Below are 24,490 nucleotides of genomic sequence, written 5' to 3'. Positions count from 1 at the left end.
TTAAGGACCAATCTTTTTTTCTCTCATCCCAATTCTCTTACTATTCATGTGCCCCGCCCACAAAATCAGTTCATGTTAAGTGTCAGTTGGTGACAAGAGTCTTGTTGGTGACAAGTCTTTGAGTTGCATGTAGCTCTCAATTAGTTAGCATTTTTTCCCAAGTGATAAAAGAAAATCTTAATTTAAATAGGTTTAGGAAAAACAAAAAAAAAAGAATCATTGGCTTGCACACCTGAAAAGGCTAGGAGTGAAAATTTTCACATGGCAGGATCCAGAAGTGCAAATAATGCAGCCAATGTACTCCATAAAGTGTGCCCTGGAAAATGTAGCTAGTTCCTGGCAAATCCAATCCCAGTAGAAGAGCTTTTCTTTCCTGATATTCTAATTCAAAGTCTGACATCAACTTTTGATTGGATTAATTAGATCGCTTGCCATTCCTGAGCCAATGAGTCACCAGAGGCATGGAATATGCTAATGGGGCAAGCCTGAGTCATGTGTCCATTGCTGGAATCTGGGAGTAGAGGTCAACTCAATCAGAACCACAAGGACTTAAATGAGGAGGAGTGGTACCAAAATGAAAATCAGGGTGCTAGTTCAGAAGGGGGAATAGATGCTGGCCAAACACAATAGGTATCCATTGTGGTGGTTTTCCCAGGCAAACTGTGATCCTTTTAGAGCTCTGGTTTCTGTACTCAGATTTTTTAACCTTACCTACCTCTATCAAGAATACTGTAGAATACAAGACTTAAAATTCATTTAATACTGATAACAAATCTTGACTGCAGGGTAATTGAACAATGGTTTAGAGTTCCACATTTTAAAACATGTGGCAGGAAATAAATATCTGCTGTTTCTCTATCTTTATGGTCACTAATAACAACATGGGGCAATAAGGAAGGTTCTTGGCAGAATAGGTGGTAGGACTCTATTGCTGACCCCACATTCCTGAGCCTGACACCTGTGTGTACCCTTTGGTCTCAGAACTTGGCTCCACTCCAGGGCATGCCTGAAACTGACCTGGCTCATCTCTGTCCCATGTAGGTCATGCTGGGTGCCTCTCAGGTTAGATTTAGGGTATTTGACTGTGACACAATTTGTTGCCTAATGTGTGTCATGTGATTTACTAGCTGTGTGACTTTGCACTGGACACTTAACCTCCCTGACCTTCAGCTAAAGCCCTACTAAATTTATACTTCATAAAGTGATCCTAAGGAGCTTTTGAGTCAATGTGAAAGTAGCCTGGCATGTAGGCAGTGGTTAGAAAGTAAAGGTTATCACTGGAAACATGTCCTCAACGGACCAACTTCCTGCTCAGACCTCTGACCTTGCCCTTTTAGAATTTTCCTGTCTCATACCCTCATTGTGTCTGCTCCACATGTTCACATTTGGTGAGTTTTTTCCCTTTCTTTAGAATCTTTTCTTGTGGAAAGAACACTTATCATAAGATTTACCTTCTTAACAAATTTTTAAGTGTTTAATATATTATCTTTGACTATAGTTGGTGAATTCTTCATGAGATTATTATAATTTATATTGCATTTATCGAGTGCTCACTGTTTGCCTAAGCATCTTAGATGGTGAATCATGTGATTGTTACAAAACTATAGGCGGATAGTATTTATTGTTTGCATGTGACAAATGGGGAAATGAGGCTTAGAGAGGCTGAGCAGTAGAAGGGGGCAACTTATCACAAAGCTGTGGAGACAGGCTAATCTGACACCCTTGTTCTCATCTAGTGAGCAGTTCTGAAATTTCAGTGGGGAGAATTACCTACAGTTTATTCAAAGTGCAGATTTCCGAAGCTCATTCTCAAAGGTTCTGATGTGTTGATTCTGTAGCAGATTGGAGAAATATGCATTTATAACACCGTCTCCAGATGATTCTCCCACAGGTGGTCCACAAACCACATCTACAGGTGAACTTAGAGATGACTGTGTTCCCTTCCTGTGGAGTCTCACCTCACCCACCTTCTCTGGTAGAAGGAGGGAACTGCATTGCTACCTGAAGCTTCGGCACGTGTCCTGCTGTCAGGCGCACGGTTGCCCTCTCCTGGCTTCCCGCTTTTTAAAACCATTCCTTAACCCTTTGAGCACCCAAGCTAATTTGATCCCCCTTTGAGCCGTTAGCACTTGAATTTAGGTTGGGAGTGCATGGATTAATCTTGTTCATATGAGTATCTGCTGAAAAAAATGTTTATTGACTGATTACTTTTGCATTGTGTCAATTACCATTTGGTCCTTTTCAATTTACATATTCACTTTTCCTCAATCAGGTTGTGAGATGCTTAGAAGGTACTGTTCTCCCGTTTTCTCTGTCTTACCAGAGTTCTCTCCACATCTCCTAGATGCTCAGCAAAGACTGCTGACTCATTCAGTTATAAGAGAAGATGCGTAATACATCTTTGTTGAGTTAATTAACCATTCAAAGGAGTTGGTTACCACTATTCATTCGTAGATGATAAGATTTTAATGACTGGAAATCTTTTGAACAATTTACACTTGGTTTTCCACCTTAAACATTCAGAAGGGAGGAAAAAAAATAACCCAATTTTAGCCTCAGAGGTAAAATATTTAACTGCTCAACATTCTTTGTTTTGCATAAAGAAATGTTTAACCAAAATTCCTCAGGTTACAGTCAGATGCCAAGCTTTTAAAAACAAATGTGTAGCATACAGATCTGCAGGCAGGATTTACCTCAAAATGCAACTGCTTGTGGATTATGTCTCTACTTCAATTTCTTTGTAGGATCTCAAGTGTTTTCTGAAGCTTGGATCTGATCAAATAAATGGTTTGTCCTTTGGTATCGAATTCCTCATCAGAGATCATTGTTGAGATACCCAAAGTTTAGTGGTTGCACCAGGAGTTAGAGACAGAATACTATAAAATAGAATGCCTGAAGTACAACACGGTGACTATAGTTGATAACACTGTATTATATAATTAAAATTTGCTAAGAGAGTAGAACTTAAATGTTCTTACAAAAAAAGAAAAAGTAAATATGTGAGGTGATGAATGTGTTACTTCATTTGATGGGGGGGGGGGGAATCGTTTCATAATGATATGCCCCGATTCAAGAGACCCCCCGAAAACAAACCACCAGAGTCCAGAGTCAAAGCCAAGCAGCAAGGGTCGTTTATTGCAGGTTCGAACCCGGACGTCCGCGCACTCGTTACCGGTGACGCTAAGAGGTCCCGAGCGAGGATCTTACAGCTTCTTTTATAGACAGGCACAAACAAGTTAGGGATTTTTTTGCGGTTACAGAGCTGTTATTGGTTGACATTTAAATTTGAACACTCAGCAGAACTTGATTGGTTCCCGCCTTTTTTTCAAACCACTCAGCAGAACTTGATTGGTTCCTGCCTTTTTTTCAAACCACTCAGCAGAACTCGATTGGTTCCTGCCTTTTTTTCAAACCACTCAGCAGAACTCGATTGGTTCCTGCCTTTAGGTCAGACCACAACCGGGCACGCCCTGGCTGGTTCGGGGAACGGCGGGGGGGGGGGGGGGGGGGGGGGGGGGGTCTTTTCTTTGCAGTTGTGAGTACACCTGGTAATTTTTCTCTTAGTCTCTCAATAATGTATGCTTATATCAGATCATCACATTGTACACTGTAAGTTATCTTACAACTTTGTTCATTATACCTGAATAAAACTGAAAAAAATCATAAATAAAAATAAGATAAAATGTCTGCCTTCCATGTCTACCATTGTAGTGACAGTAAATGTGCATAATAAATAATGGAGAGTAAAAGATTATTGTTTGTATTAGGGATTTCCAGAACTTTAAATATTATCTAGTTCAAATCTCTTTTTAAATTTTTTGATTACGTTTCTTTATTTTTGAGAGGCAGAGAGAGACAGAGCATGAGTGGGGGAGGGGCAGAGAGAGAGGGAGACACAGAATCGGAAGCAGGCTCCAGGCTCCGAGCTGTCAGCACAGAGTCCGACCTGGGGCTCAAACTCATGAACTGTGAGATCATGACCTGAGCCGAAGTCAGACGCTTAACAGACTGAGCCACCCAGGTGCCCCTGCAAGTATCTTTTATAAACAGTACTTATCTGGAATTTTTATTTTATCTAGACTGACAAGGTTTTACTATGAACTGAAGTGTTTTACTGTATTTACAGTTATTTTGATTGCTGATGCATTTGTATTTATTTCTGCGATATTCCTTTTTTTTTCTCGCCTTTTTTTCCCACATTTCTTTTCTCTTTTCAAGCTTCCTCTTTATTTTTCCCTTTATTCTCATTCCATATCCTTCTACTAGGTTAGAGAATATACTTCTAAAGTGTATAGATACATTTAGTAGTTACCTTTAATATTTTAATAGTCACTTAACTTATTAAAGCCTGCAGTGACTCAGTTTTTATCACTCCTCTCAAATGACACAAAGACCATAGAACATTTTAGTCCCCATCCTCTCTCTTTATACTCTATTTTTGTAGTCTATTTTATTTTTTTAAATGTTTATTTATTTTGAGAGTGAGAGAGAGAGAGAAAGAGAGGGAGAACGTGAGCAGGGGAGGGGTAGAGAGAGAGGGAAAAAGAGAGAACCCCAAGCAGGCTCCACACGTCAGCACAGAGCCTGAAAAGGGGCTCCATCCCAGGGACTGTGAGATCATGACCTGAGCGTAGAACAAGAGTTGGATGCTTAACTGACTGAGCTACCCAGGTGCCCCTGTAGTCTATTTTTGATCCAACCCCCCACAAGACAAATTATTATTACTACTCTACACAGTGTTAATTCAGGTCAGTATTTCTCAACCTTGGCTCCATTGACATTTTGGGCTGGATCAATCTTTGTTGTGAGGAGCTGTCTTGTATATTGTGGGATGTATCAGCATGCTTGGTGTCTATATACTAGGTACCGGGAGCATTACCTCTCCCCTAGTTGTCATGGACAAAGAAAATCTTCAAATATTGTCAACTGTCCCCTCAGGGGAAAATTGCTTTTGGTTAAGAACTGCTGATTTAAATCTACCCACTTAGTAACAATAGCTTTTTTCCAACATTCTGTGGCATCCCGCATCTTCCATTATTTTTCTTCTGCCTAAGATATATAATGTAGAATTTTTTTAGTGAAGTCTGTAGGGTAAAAGGTAACAAATCTGTTTTTTTTGTTTTTTTGTTTTTTTGTTTTTTTTTGTAAATCTGAGAGAAGACTATTTTTTTCATTGTTCTAAAAAGATAATTTATTAGGCATAGAATAATTGTTAGAGAGTTATTTTCTTTTAGTACATTGGATAAATCATTCCACTGTTGGGTGACTTTGTGGCTGTTGAGAAGAAAGAGCTGTCACTCTAATTATTATTCATTTTTAGATAACATAACTTTTTTCTCTGGCTCACTTGAAGAAAATTTTCATCTTTTGTATTAAGTATCACTGTCATGGGTCTAGGAGTATACTTCTTTTTATTTTTCTTGCTTGCGATTCGTTGGACTTTCTGTCTAAGAGTTCATAACGTTCAACAGTTTTGGAAAATTCTCAGCTATTGTTTCTTTTAAGCTGTTTCTCCCCCATTCTCTCTGTTATTTTCTGGAGACAAGAGACACATTAGATTTTCTCATGTTATTTTCCATTTTCCCTTAAACTTTCTTTTACATTTTCCTTCTCTTGGTTTCTCATTTTTGTATTTCTTTATATTTATCTTCCAATTTAGTAGCTATGTCCAGTGTTGTGTAACATGCTGTTTCAATTTTCAATAGAGTTTTTACTTCTGTTTTTCTAATTTTTATTTGTTCCATTTGTTTCCTTTTCAAACTCTCTTATAACTTTAAAAGTTATTTCTTCAAATTCAGAGTGTCAGTGCTGGAGTCATCTCTTCCGGTCCTGCAAGTTCTGCCATAGAAGGTTTATCCTGAGCATGCTACCTTTGAGCATGTAAGAGTAAGGCCTTATTTTAATATTTTAAAAATGTGGACAATATCTTGCAGGGTTGTTTTTAGGATTAGAGATGATTCACATGACATACTTAGAGTGATATTAGGCTCAAATTGATCTACAACCAACAGTAGCAACACCAGTAATAAATACTAAGACTGAGTAGATAAGAGGCAAACACAGTTCTTTTGCTTCCTAGAGAGGTAAATTTTAAATGAAATCATTTTACTGAGCTCAGATAACAGTTTTTCTGTTATATGACTCACCTCACAAAAAATAAAATAAAAATTCTTCTTTTGTTTTCAAAAAAATAAAAATTTTTCTTCATTCCATCTCATCTTAATGCCTCTCTTTTATTTCTTTAAACATATTGAACACACTGATTTGCTATTTTGTGAGAATCTGTGGGTCTAATTTTGCTGTCTGTTGTACCTGTTTATTCTTTCTCATGATACTTTGTTTCCTTCTGTGTTTTGTGTTTTTTGAAACATTGGGACTTTTTAAGGTCTGGATTAATGTTGATTTTTTATGGTGTCTGTTAGTTTCATAGATGTTTTTGCTGATGTGTAACCTCTAAATTAAATTCCTCATTTAAGAATATTTTGAACTACATAAGTAGGTAAAATTGGTCTGGGAACCCAGGTGAGGAGAGTTTATGGTTATGAATTATCCTGGGTGATTTTTCCCTTTCAGCCAGTACCAAATTTCCTTGCTATCTTCTTCCTTGTTATCTTCTACATGATGAGCTTATTTCTAGAAGGTTGTAGTCCTTTGGAGTCTCAGCCTCTCCATCTTCAACACTCCCTAGGCTTTTGCTCCATGTTCCATTCCCATGTAGCCATTGTCAAGAACTATGAAGGGCCTGAGATTTTTTTTCTTATCCTGCTTTTACCCTACCTTCAAGCAATTGCTTCTTGGAATCTGGTTCAAGAGTTGAGACTCTTGAGTGAAAGGTGAAGGAGAGTTTATTTTTCTTTCAATAGAGGTAGCTAGAGTATCAACATTTTGCACTGGTTCCCCAAGGCTCATTTTCTGCAAGGTGACAGGAAAAGGTGTCAGATGACATCTATACATCCAGTGGACTGTATTATTAGCAACCTTGAACTTAGGGAACCTAAATCTTTTATAATAGGAAGTAAAGCATGCCTGGTTTATGCTCCAGAGGGAGACATTGTATCTGTCTTCCAAGGCTGCTCAGTAAACAAACATTCTTGAAAAGATAGTTTACAACAAAGGGCAGCTAGTGCCTTTCTTATAAGACACGCAGAAACAAGAGAGACCTGTGGAGAATTATCTCCCCAAAGTCATCAAAATGGAACATCAAGTTTCAGCAGATATTCTTAGAATAAAAGTTATTAGTGCTAGGTGACCTCAGAGATTTCTTATTTCAATTTAACCTTTGCAGCTTCCTTACTTTTTTGCTAATAAAATGTTTAATATATTTTATTTACCATTTTTTTAAAAAACAAAAACATTTTTTCAGATTTCTAGTCTGTGATATTTCTGGAAATTAAAGTTGAAAAGTTAATTTACAGGACTTACATAAGCCAACTACTTATCCTAAGCTTATTTCTTACTATAATTTTTTAATTGTCTTCAATATCTGAACTATAAGCAGTTTCTTTTTTTTTTTTACTTTCTTATTATGAAATAGAGCTTTCCACTTAAAAAAAAAAAGAAGAATTTAACATGCAAAGGAATATTCTGCTCTTGTGTTGTATACAAAAATGGTTTCCCACATAATCTTTCTTGCTCTCAGGACAGAAGAAAAACTCTGTAAGTCCCAGTGAAGAATGGCATCTCCATGGATGTTGGAGTTAATCTTCAAAAATAGAACTGTATTAGATTAGTCTTTCATTTGAAATGGTTTTCCTGAGTAGATTGCGACTTTGGAGTTGCAAATGTTGGTAAAAAATGTATTTTTACTTCTTTTATGTGTGTTTCAAATTCTCATGCAGCTTATTTCTCTTGAACTTTTTGTTATGACCATTTGTATGTAGCCTTCATGTAGATGTCAAGACATGGGCATAGTTTTCCCTTTGTATTTTGCTCTTTATGTTGATGGTTACTGGGAGTGAGAGATAGAACGTGTACCGTGAGAGGACATTTATATAATAATAGAAAATCTTTCAGACAGAACTTGTCAGAATTGCTTTTCTTCTACCTAACTTCTGAAAGTATGTCTTGCCACTGTTGGTGAGGTGAAAGGATTTCTAAGAGGTGATTGCAAGGTGCAAGATCACTCAGGCTGTAACTCTTAGTCCAGTTTCCAGATTTTCATACTATTTAGCTTAATGATAAAAGAATAGGGCCAATTTTCACGTATAGGTTAAACATCAAAGTTCAGAGCAGTAAACTGTTTTAGTGTCACATTGCTAAGAATAAATGTGGGTAGCTGGGTAGAGACCTAAGCTAAAGTGTTTTCCGAGTTTTGACATGATATAAAAATTTCCCAAATTGTACCCATGGACACTGGTTCTTTTCATGAGATGTCAATAAGCATTTCTTTAAATTAGAATCAAATCTTGAGAAAGTGCTGGTTTAAATAAAATTTAGAGTATTTTTTCATGTATTTTGGATCCTAATCCTTTACTAGTTATGTGTTTTACTAATATTTTTTCCTTATTCTAGGCTTTGTCTTTCTGCTTTTTTAAAAAAATTTTTTTAAAGCTTTATTTATTTTTGAGAGAGAGAGAGAGAGAGAGAGAGAGAGAGAGAATGAGTGGGGGAGGAGCAGAGAGAGAGGGATACACAGAATCCGAAGCAGGCCCCAGGCTCTGAGGTGTCAGCACAGAGCCCAACATGGAGCTTGAACCCACAAACCATGAGATCATGACCTGAGCTGAAGTCGGATGCCTAACCAACTGAGCCACCTAGGTGCCCCTTTGCTTTTTTTAAATAGTATTTCTTTTTTTTTTTTAATTTTTTTTTTAACGTTTTATTTATTTTTGAGACAGGGAGAGACAGAGCATGAACAGGGGAGGGTCAGAGAGAGGGAGACACAGAATCTGAAACAGGCTCCAGGCTCTGAGCTGTCAGTACAGAGCCCGACGTGGGGCTCAAACCCACGGACCACGAGATCATGACCTGAGCCGATGTCGGCTGCTTAACCAACTGAGCCACCCAGGCGCCCCTAAATAGTATTTCTTGATGAATATAAGTTTTAAATTAAACTATAGCCTAAGTTATTAATATTTTTTTATTGTTTAAGCTTTTGAGGTTTGGTTTTGGAATTATTCTTTAATGTATTCTCATATATTTTCTACCAGGAATTTGATGTTTTATTTTTTACATTTATGTCTCAACTAATCATATAATATACCTGGAAATGATTTGGCTATATGGTGTGAGGTAAAGATGTAATCTAATTTTTTTCACTTTGATAAATAAGTGTACCATCTGATAACCAAGTTTCAAGGGTCACCTCCATCATGTGTGAAATATCCACACATGTATGAATCTGTTTCTGGCCTCTATTCTGTTCTGTTTGGTTACTCTCTCTATTCACATACCAACGCTAATGCTGTTTGCAATTGTAAAAAAAAAATCAAAATGTTCAATAGATACATAAACTGGGATATATTCATACATTTTTCATTTTTATATTCAGCATTTTTATGATGAGTCATCCTCATAATATTTTAATATTCATATACTGAAAATTATTTATCAGTGAAATAAATGAACTATAGCTATGTATATTACAGTCTCATAAATATGATCTTGAGTCCTCTCCAAAAGAATTATCAGGATAATACCTAGAGTATTATATGATTTTTAGAAAATCTAAACACATAAAAAGCAGAATTACTTATTGTTTACGAATATATGTAAAGATAATAAAAATATTAATAAATGCATGGACACAATCTACATTTAGTATTTTGTTATTTCTGAGAGATGGAAGGGCTGTGATGGGGGAAGGGCACACAGACTTCAGCTGTATTTGTAACATTTCTTTCTTAAGCTGCTGGGTAAGTACTTGGGTTTTTGTGATTATTCTTCATGTTTTTATCTGTAAGTTTTTTTTCTAATAAAAAACAATATAAGATGCCTTTACTGCAGTAGTTCTCAGAGCCTTTAATTTGTTAATAGGCCTTGTCTTTGTTCCAAAGAGGGGATCTTCTATAAGTATTTCCCAAATTTAATTGACCATGGAACCTTCTTTCCCAGGAACACCTATTGGTACCTTGGGAATTGGTCTGTTTTATGGATCCCAGATTCAGAATATGTACATTCGCCTATACTGCTTATAAAGATGAGACAAATCCAAGGTCTAGTCTTTCTTTAGCATGTCATCGAGTTACAAGAAGTTCTTTGAACCCAGCAGGACATTAAGGGAGGTGTTGTGCATGTGGTTTTTACCTTAGATTTCTTCAAGTTCCTGGACATTCCTATGGCTTTAATTTGTTGGGTACATCCTTCTCCCATCCCACCCTGTGGGGGCAGTTGGAATGTTTGAAATAGAGAAATCAGCCAAGTACAATTTCCACATGGTGAGAGTACAGCTATAACATGGCCCTCTCTTTGTTTCCAGAGTACAATGCAAATAGCACAGAGTGTACAGAATGTCTGTTACATGAATTAGGGCCACCAAAGGCATTCATTGATCAAGAATCAATTGTTACAAAGAACTTATTATCGCTCTAATTAATAGAGTGTTTTTATGATGGGTCATCCTCATAAGAAACATCGTTATACAGGGTGTATCTTCTTTGTAATGGACATCATGGTAATGAAACTTTATTTTAATTAGTAATTTTTAATATATAAAAATGAAGCTGATTCTTACTTTTTTTTTTTTTTTTTTTGCAATAGGAATGCTTTGTTTGGCAGACTTTATATATAAAAAAAGAATGTAAAAATAAAGCAGCTGATTTGACCTGGCAAGCTTCGATTCCAATTCAGCGTACTTTCCCTATTTATAAAGTGCAGTAAAAATGTTGGCCTTTAGAAACTGATATTCCCTGGGTGTGCAAGGGTGGTAAGGCTTTTGTTGTTGTCGTTGTTACTGCTCTTTAAAAAAACAATTGTAGCAAAACCCTAATAGAAAAACTCCAAATAAGAGCTAATGTAATATCTGTATGCATAGTTTAAAAAGGAACAAATTATTTTAAAATGACTTTTTAAAGAGTGTGGCCTCAAATGGTGACGGCAGGCCTTGTGTTAGTATATGTGCTGCTATAATCTTGCTTGAGGCTCATAAATCTTGCATTATTTGGATGAAGTGTAGACACTCCAAAATGAATTTAGAGGCAAATGTGGATGGGTTTCTGGGCACAGGCTGGGTGGAGAGAGTGCTGTGATCATGTCTCAAAAAATCCTAATCATCTGGTCTTATAATGAATGGATTAGTTCCTCCATTCTGCCAATAGAACATGAGCGTCTAAAAACTTTGAAGTGCGGGAGGCAACGGCAAAGAAAACAATAAACAGTGCATGTGAGACTGGCTTGATGCTTGGTGATTAAGAGATGAGGAACCCGCGGGTCAGCTCCCCATAGGTACAAACAGATGTTTGCACTGTTTCACAGCTGCTAAATATGACATAAATCCAAAGAATTTTTCTTGTTTTTATAAAGGAAAAAAAATACCCAGACAGCAAATTTTTGGTCATTCAGATACTCTTACCAAATGACATCTGGTTTCTGTACTGCTTATTTAAGCAATCCTTAAAAAAAATGTTTGCCAAGGGGAGTAACTCTAAACTTTCAGTCCTTCACCGTACATAACAGTACAGTTTAAATTACAGTGTAGCATGCAGAGTTTATTATAAGCAATGCCATTTTTTTATCTCTTAACCAGCAAGTCTTACTTTTAAGAAAATGGGTTAGATATTATGTAATTAGTTAAGGGAAATCTCTGATGAAGTTACATTTGGAATATCTGGGATTCCTATCCTAATGATGGCAAAGAAAATGAATTAATTGCTTCCATATGTTAGGAATGGTGGGAGCAAAGTTAAACTATACAGTTACCTAAAATAAAACGTCAGCAATATAGCAAGACAGTATTTTGACTTGCATCAAGGTGAGAGAACATGAAAGGCAGAAAGGAAGCAGTGACAGGTTGAAGGTCATGATGGAAATGAATCTTAATAAAATACTCGTACAAATCTTCAGCGGGGAACCAGATTTTTGCCGTCTCCACATCCACCATGCCTTTGAGTTTATACGCAGAAATTATTTATTATGCCCAACAGCAAGGCTGTTTGTATTGATTGTTCTCCTCAAAGATATCTATTTTGGAGGGTCTAGAGCCCAAATGCGCAGGCTTGTTTTCTGAATTTTATTTACCTCAATCTTTTTGTGATGTGTGGTTTTGTTGGGGCTTTCGTTCAGCGAATCTCCCAGAGCTCAGCACTGAAACAGAAAATGTGATAATTCCATAACAAATTTGGCAATTAGCAACATTCCTCTATCTGGCTTTTACATCATTACTTGGCCTGATACTGTACTTCCAGTCTGATATTAATAAAGGGTAAGTAAGCCTGACAAGTCCAGCTTCGTTGGAGACTTCTCACCCGAAGATTTGCTAGGTTGTATAGTATTCAAAATCTAGTCCAATGGGAGTTGCTCAGAGTAAAGATAATATACTGCACAGAACTTTCTTCGTCTCCTTTTAAAATTGCTTTTGGTTTTTGGGTGCTAGGTTCTTGGCATTATGTGATATCGGGGTACCAGAGCTGAATTTGCAGGAGGATAGTAACTTCCCCTCTTATGTTTTGCTCTGTGAAGCTTAGATGTGAGTTTGCACTTGGCATCTGTAATGATCTTACGTTTCAGCATCAGCTCTAATTCCCTGGTTCATTTACCATTTCTTTTTCAGTCTCTAGCAGGAATTTGCCTGCCTCCAGATTCCATGATGAGGTTTACCCTATCTCTAGCATCCATCACTTCTGTGTTTACTAACCTCGAGAACCTCTCATGTCATACTTTCTCATATATACCATCTGTGTATGAAAGTCCCAGGTGGGGGCTCGTAAAGAGTTTCCATGAAATCTTGGCTGAGGAGTCCCTTACTCAGATTGACATTCAACTGTGCACAGCTAAATCCCCACCCCCTGCCCCCCCACCCCCACCCCCGTGCCAAGTTCTCCTTATCACTAACAGCTTCCTATTGATGTCAGTGAGACTAAATTTGCAAAGGAAATATGAAGCTCTTCATTCCCTGAGAACCAGGATATTTAGGTTGTGCAAATCCCTGAACCCTAAAATGGATTTAATCAGCCCAATTCACATCATAAATATCATGTTGCAAGGACACACATGTGCTGGAACAGATAGAGAGATATCTTTTTAACTTTAAAATTTGCAAAATTATGCCCTGTGGGCCATCAATTTTTCTCGGACACTCCAGCGACTTCATGCCAAGAGGAATTCTTACTCACATTGAGTAACTTCATGCTCTTTACTGAGAAGGAAGCAGTTTTCTCTCTGTAATCAAAGATGCCATCTTTCACCTTCTATTGGAACCTCCTAGCTGTTCTTCCCACCTCCATTTCTCCCAGATGATTCCAAAGAATGGTCAGGTGAGCGTTTGTGGGGTCTATATCTCTTTCTTCTCTTTTCTCCCTCCCTCCCTCCCATGTCCCAACCTCCCTCACATCCCTCTCTCTGTTGCTTCTCCCCTCCTTCCCTCCCCCTTCCAAAGGAGTCTGTTAATATATCATCTTGATGCCTTATGCCTTACTGAATGCCATCTGAATAAGGAGCAAGAAAGAACTGACATGAGTTTTTTTTTTAATTAACCTTTTTATTTAGAAATAATTGTAGATTCATATGCAGTCGGGAGAAACAATGCACCGAGAAGCCCTGTACACTTTACCCAGTGTCTCCAATGAAAACATCTTGCGAAACTCTAGTAGGATATCATGGTCAGGATTTTGACATTAATACATTCGAGATACAAACCATTTCCATCACCATAAGAATCCTGCATTTTGCTTTTCTAGAGCTCCGAACCACTATTCATATCCCACTTCAGGTCTGTCCTTCACCACTGGCAACACTAACTGATTTTTAAAATTTTGTCCTTTGGAAAATATTATGTAGATAGAATCATAAAATATGTAACTTTTGGGGTTAGCTTCCCCCCCCCCCCCCCATTCAGCATTGTTCTCTGGATGGTGATCCAACTCCTTTCACGGATTAGATGTCTGTTCCTTTAATGGCTGAGTGATATTCCATGGCATGGATGTACCCTAGTTTGTCTCAACATTCACCCAGTGAAGGACATCTGGGCCGTTTCCAGTTTTTGCCTATTGTGGCTAAAGCTGCTATGAGCGTTCCTGCATAGGTTGTTGTGTGAACATAAGTTTGCATTTCTCTGGGATAAATGCCTATGAATGCAATTGCCAAGTCATCTGGTAGTTGGATGTTTTGTTTTTTAAGAAACTGCTGGGGCTCCTGCGTGGCTCAGTTGGGCAAGTGTCCGACTTTGGCTCAGGTCATGATCTCGAGGTTCATGAGTTCAAGCCCCGCATCGGGCTCTGTGCTAACCGCTCAGAGCCTGGAGCCTGCTTCAGATTCTGTGTCTCCCTCTCTCTGCCCCTCCCATGCTAATGCTCAGTCTCTCTCTGTCTCAAAAATAAATAAACATTAAGAAAAAGAAAAAGCATTGCCTGATAATGACTTAGAGGAAGTGTGTCTTAAATTATCAAAGACACAGAAGACTTGAAAACGTGAGGCCAGATAGAGTATGTAAAAAGACCAAGTAGGCCTGGAGAAGAATTCAAAAAAAAAAAAAAAAAAAAAAAAAAGAAGAAGAAGAAGAAAGAAAGAAAAAAGAAACTACCAACGTGTTTTCCAGAGTGGATGTACCATTGTCCATTCCCGTCAGCAGTAACCTGTAAGTTATGCAGTTTGTCTGCATTTGGTGTTCTCACTGTCTCTTACTTAGCCATTCTGATAGGTGTGAAGTGATACCTCATTGTGGTTTTAACTTGCATTTCCCTAATGGTTAAGGAAGTTGTACCTCTTTCATGGGCTTATCTGTTGTAAGCGCATTCTCTTCAATGAAATGTCTGTTAGTGCTTTTTTTGGCCCATTTTGTCATCGGATTTAACTGCTGAGTTTTCAGAGTTCTTTACAGTTTCTAGATACAAATCCTTTGTTGGATACGTGGTTTGCAAATATTTTTTCCCCAGTTTGTAGCTTGTCTTTTCATTCTCTTAACAGGGTGTCAAGCAGAGCGTTATTCTTTTTGATGAGGTTCCATTGATTGATTTTTCCTTTCATAGCTAAGACTTTTAGTGGGAAATGTAAGAGCTCTTTTGTTAGCCCTATGTTCTGAAGATTTTTTTCTCTAAATTTTTTCCTAAAAGTTAGAGTTTATAAAGTTATAGTTTCTGTAGCTTTTTATATACGTAATTTGATATGTGTATCTTGTCTCTGTCTGTGTATCTTATATAACTTATCATCACAGTCTATGGCTGTCAACATTTTACAAGTTTGAATAAAGTGTAGACACATCACCTCCTATTTCATCGCTCACCCTACCCCATTTACAATATAACTAACTGCCTTACATATTTCCTTTTTGTTATTTTATTTTACTTTATTTTTAAAAATATTATAAGTAACCTCTATGTCCAACATGAGACTCAAACTTACAACCCTGAGGTCAAGAGTTGCCTGCTCTTCTGACTGAGCCAGCCAGGTGCCCCATCCTCTTTGTTAATTTAAAACCACATCCGCCAGTGTTATAATTTTTGCTTTCATGATGAAACATAATTTAAAAAGCTCAAGAGGAAAAGATGTCTGTTATATTTATGAATATATTTGCTTTCTGTGTTCTTTCTTCGCTCTTAATGTTCCAAGGTTCCTATTTTTATCATTTCCTTTCTTCTTAGAGAACTTTCTTCAGTCCTTGGGTTTAGGTTAGGTGTGCTAGTGACAGGTTCTCTTGGTTTTCTTTTGTCGGAGAATGTCTTGACTTCTGACACACTAATGAGTCCTTATACAAACCACTGGGTCTCATTAATGGAAGTCTCAGTGGCTAAAGAAGCTTGCCCACCTGCTTAGGACCAGTAACATTTGTGGTGGATAAACAATAATAATCCATGTTGTTCAGATGATGTAACTGGGACAACTTTGCAGCTTCATGTAGATTCATACTTTTTGTATGACTGCTCAAGAATGTGTTTTATTTTTATTATGAAATATAGAGAATTATGACAGAGGGTGGTCAAGTGGAGAGTGGAACCCTGAGCCCCACCATTGCTCATGTGAACTGTGTGAATCTATGCCTTCTCAGATGATTATAGTGGATTGTAAATCAAAGGCCTTTCTGAAAAATCATTGATTTTTATCATTTTCTTTTAAAATGAGATATTTCCTTCCGGTAGATACTAAAGTATATTTACCTATCATTTTGGAAATTGAATTTCTGGAAATATGAACTTTCAAATATAATAGAAAGATAATCAAAAGGAATGGGTAATAGTACCAGAAATGGTTTTAAGAATTAACTCACATCTAGGGACACCTGGGTGGCTCAGTCCATTGAGCACTCCACTCTTGATTTCGATCCCAGGGTCATGGGATCCAGTTCCATGTCAGGCCCCATGCTCAGCAAGGAACCTGCTTGGGATTCTCTCTCTCTCTCTCTCTCTCTCTCTCTCTGTCTCTCTCTCTCTCGTCTCTTTCCCCATCTGCCCTCTCCCTTGCTCATGCTCTCTTATTCTCTCAAAACAAATAAATAAACATTGAACAAAAAAGAATTAACTCACATTCATAATACAGTAAAACCTTGATTTGTGAGCATAATTTGTTCTGGAAACATGCTTGTAATCCAAAGCATTTGTATATCAAAAACAAATTTCCCCATAAGAAAAAATGGAAACTCAGATGATTTGTTCCACAACCCAAAAATATTCATATAAAAATGATTACCATACTGTAATATAATACAAAATAATAAAGAAAATACAAAATATAAAGACAAATAAACAAATTAACCTGTACTTACCTTTGAAAACCTTCATGGCTGGTGTGAGGGAGACAAGAGAGAGGAGGGTTATTGTGTAGAATGCCTTTCACTATAACTAATGAAATCACTGCTATCTATTAGCTCAATGGAATCTTTTTCTGCATGGGGGCCATTGTATACGCTCATATAGATGTTGACTGCAGTACAGTATTAGTAAATTCTTGTCATATACTGTATTTAATGAAACTGGCAATAAAGCAGCAGATGAAAGGGTCTCTATTTTCAGGAAGCCTGACCTAGAATGAAGCAAAGCATTCCTAAGCTTACCCTTGTATGGAAAAGCAAAGGACTGTCCATAGGTGCTTGGAAGTGACAAAATACACTAGTGCCAACGTTCTGAAAAATCACTAATTTCTGCCAAATACCGTGGTCTGAAACTGAGCATCTAAGTCTGGGAGATGATCACCCACAATCCCTCAGAAAGAGAGAGAGAGAGAGAGAAGAACAATTGGCTCAGTTGTGATCATGTGACATTCAGCATCATGTACAACTTGTAAGACATTGCTCTACCAAGTTAAAATGTATTAGAAATGTTTGCTCATCTTGCGGAACACTCACAGGACAAGTTACTCGCAATCCAAGGTTTTACTCTACTTAACTTTGTAGCAGGCATTTGTGTTGGTTGCTTTACATACACATTTAATTCTCAAAACAGATGTCTGAAGGTCACAGAGTTATTAGGAGATGGACTTGGGTTTGAATCCAGGTCTGTGTGGCTCAAAAGCACACACATTATTTTTCATCCACACTCTCTTATCCTCCAGTATCTTGCTTACTTGCTGGTAGAAGGTAAACTTCTCCATGCCCCTTTGCTTGGTGACTGACCAGCTCCCATAGCTTCTGTTGCTATCACTGGAGTGGGGAATCCCCAATTCACAACCCAGGGCCAAATTCTAGACCTATTCAAAATGCCTGTGCATGTGCCAATGGCAAGTGACTATGTCCCAGATCAAACTGTGATTTCCACTGATGTAAAAAGCCATCTCGGGGCGCCTGGGTGGCTCAGTCGGTTGGGCGTCCGACTTCGGCTCAGGTCACGATCTCACGGTCTGTGAGTTCGAGCCCCGTGTCAGGCTCTGGGCTGATGGCTCAGAGCCTGGAGCCTGCTTCCCATTCTGTGTCTCCCTCTCTCTCTGCCCCTCCCCCGTTCATGCTGTGTCTCCCTCTGTCTCAAAAATAAATAAAACGTTAAAAAAATTAAAAAAAAAAAAAGCCATCTCTCCTCTTGACATTCTTAATGCTGGTAACAGAACTGCCATCTTTCTGTCACCAATCAAATCCTGTTTCTTTCCTTCCTACCTCTCTGTTCCCTTCTGCTGGGGCTCACAAAAGTTTCTCATTTTTTTCAGATGCTACTATCTGTAGTGCTGCTATAGCACCCTAAGAGTCCACTCCCATCATCCCTTCTGCCTTCTCTGCATGTCATGTTAGACACTGCTGCCAGAAGCATCCAGAAGTTTGGGGCTGATCTCACTGTACCTCCACCCCACAGGCTTCAGTAGCTCCCCTCTGCTTTTTGATTTATGCACAAATCTTTCAGTCGGCCTTCAAGGTTCACCGTAATGATGCTTGTCGGTTTTTTCAGCCTAATCTTCAGCCACATTCTTATTAAACCCTTTGCATTTCCTCCTCTAATCTGCAGTTTCTGCTTGGCGCTTCCTCAATGTTGTTCCCTTGTATTTACTTTTCAACAATGGATTCTATGTCTCCATGAAGGCTCATCCCAAAGCCTTTAAAGAGGCTTCTTTAAAAAAGCTTTTCTTGGGGCACTTGAGTTGCTCAGTCAGATAAGCATCTGACTCTTGGTTTCGGTTCAGGCCATGATCTCATGGTTCCTGAGATCAAGGCCTGATTCAGGTTGCACGGACAGCACAGAGCCTGTTTGGGATTCTCTCTCTCCCTCTCTCTCTTCCCTTCCTCCCCATCCTCCTTGAGCTCTCTCTCTCTCTCAAAATAAATAATCATTAAAAAAAAAAAAAACCTTTTCTTGATTCTCCCAAACAGAGGTCATCTTCTATTCCTTCAAAGACAAATCTCTCATGAGACCCATCCCAGCTTTTATTTTAATTGTGTGCCAATCATGAAGGTAAGAATAGTGTTATTCCTGTGTATCTACTTGGGCAGTACAAGACAGTGTCCTATTCATAATGGGCCTTCAGTGTTTGCAGATTGAGATTTTATAAATTCCTTTAGGATCAGGTGTCCTAGCAAAGCTGGTTCTAAATTGTATTGTGACCCACATGGTATGCTCTTACTGAACCCTTCCCTATATTTTGATTCATCTGGATAAAACACATTACTGATCTTGACAAAAAGGATGACAAATACCCCCTAAATGTTCTTCTCTCACTTGCCATCAAGGGGACTGAAAGCTAGGGAGGATTAGCTTCCAGAGCTAGTTTTCTGAGCATAAGTTTGTTACAAATAAGATCCCACAAGAATGTTCCTCTGCTGGGATGAGAGATAAGCAATATTATCTGAAATGTGATTGGAGTATGTATGTCTATGGTGGACACGTTATGCCTTGGCAGACAGTGAAATATATCTGAAAAAAATCTCATAAAAAAACCGAAGCATTCCAATGCTTTATAAATAATAAAATCTGTTAAAATGTAGAAGTAATACCTCTGTCAGTTTTTTAGCCTGAACATATGTTATTTTAGATTTGGAAATTTTAATCTGAAAGAGGGGTATAAGGTTGGCTTTTTGCATTCTTATCTTAGAGGTATCTGTGAGTTCTATGTGGAGGCACTGTGGTTTGAGAGCTTCCTGGGACAGTAGGTTCTGAGTTCTGATGTGTAATTTTCATTTCACAGAACATTTCTCTCTCTCTTTCTTTTCTTTTTTTTGGGGGGGGGGCGGTGGGCGAGAATACAAGAATGTGGATTTAGGGCCTGTATAATTTAGTAATTATACCCAATAAATGAAAATGACATCATGTAACTTGGATTAGGGAGTCCAAAATTGCAGAAAGATGCCAAGGAAGAATGTTCATGGGGAAAATTAGGTGCACTAGTCATTCATTGTTGAGCTTGGAGACTAAATGACAGTGCTGTGTATAGAAATAATCTCCAGCCATATAACAAGCAATATTTTTCTTTCTTTTTTCTTTTTTTTTTCTTTTAGCCCAGCATATATTAAACAATTAAAATTTTCTAACTGTGTCCCCTGGAGCAAATAACTTGATGAGGTTAGGTCCCAGTTTCCTTTTATGTAAAATGGGGTAATAATCACATTTATCTCATAGGGTTCTGGTGGGATCATAGGAAATAATGTATAGTACTTACGTTGGCACAGAATAAGTACTCAATAAGTGACAGCTGCTATTATTATTATTGCTATTATTATTATGATCAGTTATCTTTACATTTATAACTGTGAGAGATTTGGAACTAAAAGTCATTGGTTTGGTCTTCAGACCTAAGGGTCTACTTACCTAATGTAGGTGCAAGGTTCCTAAGCCAGAAAGAATGAAAGCACCCACCAAAATGCATGCAAATTTGGCATACATAAGCGGACGACAGAGACCATACATATGATCTGCATAGAACAGGTTACTGATACTCTGAGCGAGCAGGTACCTCATTCATTCAACCAACACTGCCTGAGTACCGAATGTGCTGTGCTGACGCTGGAATCCACGCCTCGGTTTTGTTCACAGCCCGTTTTGCTAACAAAATCCATCCATTTGAATTGTTCCCAACTTGGTTTTCTCAGATAACTACAGGTGGATTTATATGAGGTATCTGCTAACGAGGAATATCAGTAAATTCTCCTACATGTATATGATGTTGCTTGGACTTGGAGGTTAGATTTGGAGTTCCCCACTGGGCCTATATCTGCTGGCGGGAAAGCCTCAGTCACCAAAAAGTGAAGTCCGTGTGCATGGTGGCCACCGTGAACAAGTCTGGCCCCTTTCCAGGAAGAGGCCTGGGAGCTCCCCTGTTGACTGCCTCACAAATGCGTGGTCTCACACCCGAGTTTCCATGCGTGCATCCTCTGGGGACACGTGAGCATGGCTGGGGTGGGTGAGTTGTCTTGCTCTCTGCATTTGCTGAGGTCTCACGTTGCACAGAGAAAGGGGCTGGTGAAGTGTTCATTAGCCTGTGTGCAGATGAACACCCAGCTGTAGCTTCGTTGCAATACAGTGTTCGAGTTAATCTCCTTCATCTGTTTTCATTTTGTTTTCACTACATCAGGAGGCACCACAAAATAAATTTATTAATTAAATGTCCCACTCTCTAAAGGAAGGCACTTGGAAAATGGAAAAGTGGTCATTTGCAGGAGGGGTGGGGGAAGAAAAAGCCAGAGGATAATTTGAATCTTGAAACTTCTGCTGTTAGAATAACAATAAAAAGAGCAGAAATGGCTATAAAATAGTCTGTTCTTGGCATTGCTTAATTGGCCTATTTATTTTTCTGTCTCTGAAGCTGTCTTTAGTGACACCTACTGATAAGAGCCAATCGGAACCATGGCCGAAATTCCTTCGGGCTGGACCTGCCAACAAACTGCTCAGCCCTCCAGATGTTGCTGCTTTGTGAGAAATGAGAAGCTCAATAAACCAGGCTCACCCTCCCTCCTGGGGTGAGCGCAAAGACAGGCAGACATGGAAAATCACTGCTCAGCACCATGAACAATGCACTCAGATGAGGGGCTGGGCCAGTTCTTATTTGTCTTGGTGGAACAGACAGCCGTGGAGCCTAATGCAAGAATTTTAGCTGGCAACAGTTCAAAATGTGACTATACGTTGAAATCGCTCAACAAAAGGAGGCCTTTTAGCTAGGGAAAAGCCCGGGAGTCAGTTTAAACAAATAGCGGGAGGAACTTACAGATAGGGTTAAATATGGATCACACATGATTCGATTAAGCTGAACATTTCTCCACCTTTTTTGTCCGCAGATTCCATTCCTTCGTGTTGTGTAAATGCCGCAGTAAACAACCTCATGGCACATCCTAACCATCAATGGATGATATTCAGTGAGCACTCGCAGTTCTGGGGATAGAACAAAGTGAGCTAAAGTGAATTTGTTCTTGTCCTTCAGACCAGACTGTCCCGGTCTCTCTTAGCACAGGACAGACTTGTGCCCCTGCTATGAAACAATGAGAAAATATATCACTGTTCTTTTATTATTCTTGAGCCAATTGCTTGACCAGCTGTCTGTCCATCCAAACCTAGCTCCACTCACATCATAGGCACTCATGCACCCCATGAACGCCCAAATGTAAGGCCAACCTCAATATTTGGTGAGACACCAGTTCCCTTATTATATAATCCCCCCCCAAAAGCTTTTTGTCTAGCTTAATTATGGCAAGTGTAATGGATATTGATGAATTAAATGTTTACTTACAGTGTTTGATTCACTCATTTAATCTCACATATTTACTTACAATCACATCTTATGTATAATGATATATTCGTTTAGAACCCATTTTCTGAGTTCACATCTGACATAATAATATTTATTTGGATTCTTCACGTGCATCTTGGAGACAGCTGAAACGCAGCAGGTCTTTCATCATCACTAGAGCTCTTTTTTGAATAGCCCAATACAGTTTTCTGGACCCTGTTGCCATCATTTCTATTTCATTTTTTGAATCTGAGTGCGTAATACTGTGCTGCAAATTTTATCCCAGCCATTTGCCTGGTATTAGGATTTTTTGAAAACCAAAGTTTCTTTAACATGGTATCCAACGTGTGAAATTGTCAAGTATCCAGGAATAGTGACTAAATCTGTGTTTTTTTTTTCTTTTTAAAAAGCTGCTCATATCAGATAACATCTACAAGCTTCCCAAACTAGTACCGACTGAGGCTGTTTCAGCCTCATAAATCTCCATCCGGTGTTATTTGCTGCTCAGAATAAAGTAATTGAGAAAGTATTTCCGTGATATAAGATATTTGGCAAGTACTCCATGTGAAGTGACTCATTTTTTTAAGAGATGATATTTGGGGAGAAGCTGCCTAATAATGAGACATATTCAGGTATATTCAGATATTGCCTTACCTTGTGCCATCTCTTCCCTCTTCTTCCTGCCATGTCTACTGCCATGTCCACACCCAAATCCCTACTCAGAAATTGGCAGAAGGAAATGTTACGCCCTGAGGATGATTTCATGCCTCACAGAGCTAGGAGGCAGTCATGAAGAAGCAATGCTATAGATGTTCACAACTTAAGATAGATTATAGTCTCCGCAGACAACTCCATAACAGACAGATGGACAGTGCAGGAAATAAGTAATGGAGTGAGCATAAAGTGCTAAGACTCCTAATCTCAAAATTCAATATTTAGATGAATTTCTGAGTGAAGTGTTTCTGGTTTCAGATGGAAAAATGTCTGAGGAGGTTATTGGAGTGGGGGAAAAGCAGTATCTTTTTTTGGTTTAGCCCTGGATTGTGAAGGAAAAGGAATTTTAGGTCTTTGATTTGAGAAGTCAGATTGGGTAACTTACTGTAGAGTAGACCATGTAGGAGGTGGTATTTGTGAATGGATAGGGGAAAGTTCAAATGAACAAATAAAGGAGTTGGTTAAATAAAGCAGAGGCTGTGGAGAGAAGAAAGAAAACTGATAAGTTGGAACTGGTAATTGGCAGGCACATTGAACTAACAGAGAAGGAAGTGGAAAAGTTATTAGCTCAGAAAAGCAGGGAAAATTAATTTATAATGATGAGTAAGAAGAAGGATGGCTACTGTACCAGAATGTGATGTCCCCTGAAGCTGAGTGCTTAGGGAGTCCAGAAGGCCACTAGAGAGTACAGAATAGCCATCCAACTCAGAAAGAGATGATGAGATAGGATGTCAAAGATTCAGGCTAAGATTATCCCCCAAGATTTTTACCTGAGGAAAGGGGTAGAAGGCAAGACTCTGAGTGATATTTATGTTATGACATTAGATTGTACTTTCACATACTTGTAAGACTAGGTTAATTTGAATTAGATCCATTTCTTTGTAAGTACTTTGGAGATTAGATGTTCAAGTCATAGAATGTTGTCAGACATTTATTAATCATTTTATTAGTCATCAGGCACTTAGGATACACTCAATAAATGTTTGCTAAATTTTAAATGTATGCCTGGCTCTATACAATGAATAAATAGCCCCAAATATCATCTACAGGTACATTGATATTGCTTATTAGTGTGTTGGAGTAACTTCCTGTTCCCTGCATTTGGATTTTCCTCATCTGTAACCATACCTATTACAGATAAGGAAAGCAGGGCGCAGAGAAGTTGGACAACTTGCCAAAGTTTAACGCCTGGTGTGTGAAACTGGGAAGTGCAACCCAATTTATTCCAAAGTTGATGTTCTCCAACCTCATTCCGTGTTGCTTCTATAATTTATATTATAGAGATATATTATAACTCATATAGAGAGGGTGACTTTTTAAAATAAGGACTCAGGGGGCGCCTGGGTGGCGCAGTCGGTTAAGCGTCCGACTTCAGCCAGGTCACGATCTCGCGGTCCGTGAGTTCGAGCCCTGCGTCAGGCTCTGGGCTGAAGGCTCGGAGCCTGGAGCCTGTTTCCGATTCTGTGTCTCCCTCTCTCTCTGCCCCTCCCCCGTTCATGCTCTGTCTCTCTCTGTCCCAAAAATAAATAAAAAACGTTGAAAAAAAATTTTTTTAAAT

General features: G+C 38.5%; 1 long non-coding RNA gene across 1 annotated transcript; it reads left to right on the top strand.

The window, feature by feature from the left end:
- Positions 1 to 3,526: 3,526 nt before the first annotated feature.
- LOC132669870 (uncharacterized) lies at positions 3,527 to 21,880 on the top strand. Its single transcript, XR_009606245.2, has 3 exons — positions 3,527 to 3,609; positions 21,301 to 21,454; positions 21,770 to 21,880. It is a non-coding gene; the product is annotated as an uncharacterized LOC132669870 (long non-coding RNA).
- Positions 21,881 to 24,490: the final 2,610 nt, after the last annotated feature.

This window comes from Panthera onca, chromosome B3, assembly GCF_046562875.1.
Source record: "Panthera onca isolate mPanOnc1 chromosome B3, mPanOnc1 haplotype 2, whole genome shotgun sequence".
NCBI classification, from domain to species: Eukaryota; Metazoa; Chordata; class Mammalia; order Carnivora; family Felidae; genus Panthera; species Panthera onca.
This window is presented reverse-complemented; position numbering and strand designations above follow the sequence as displayed.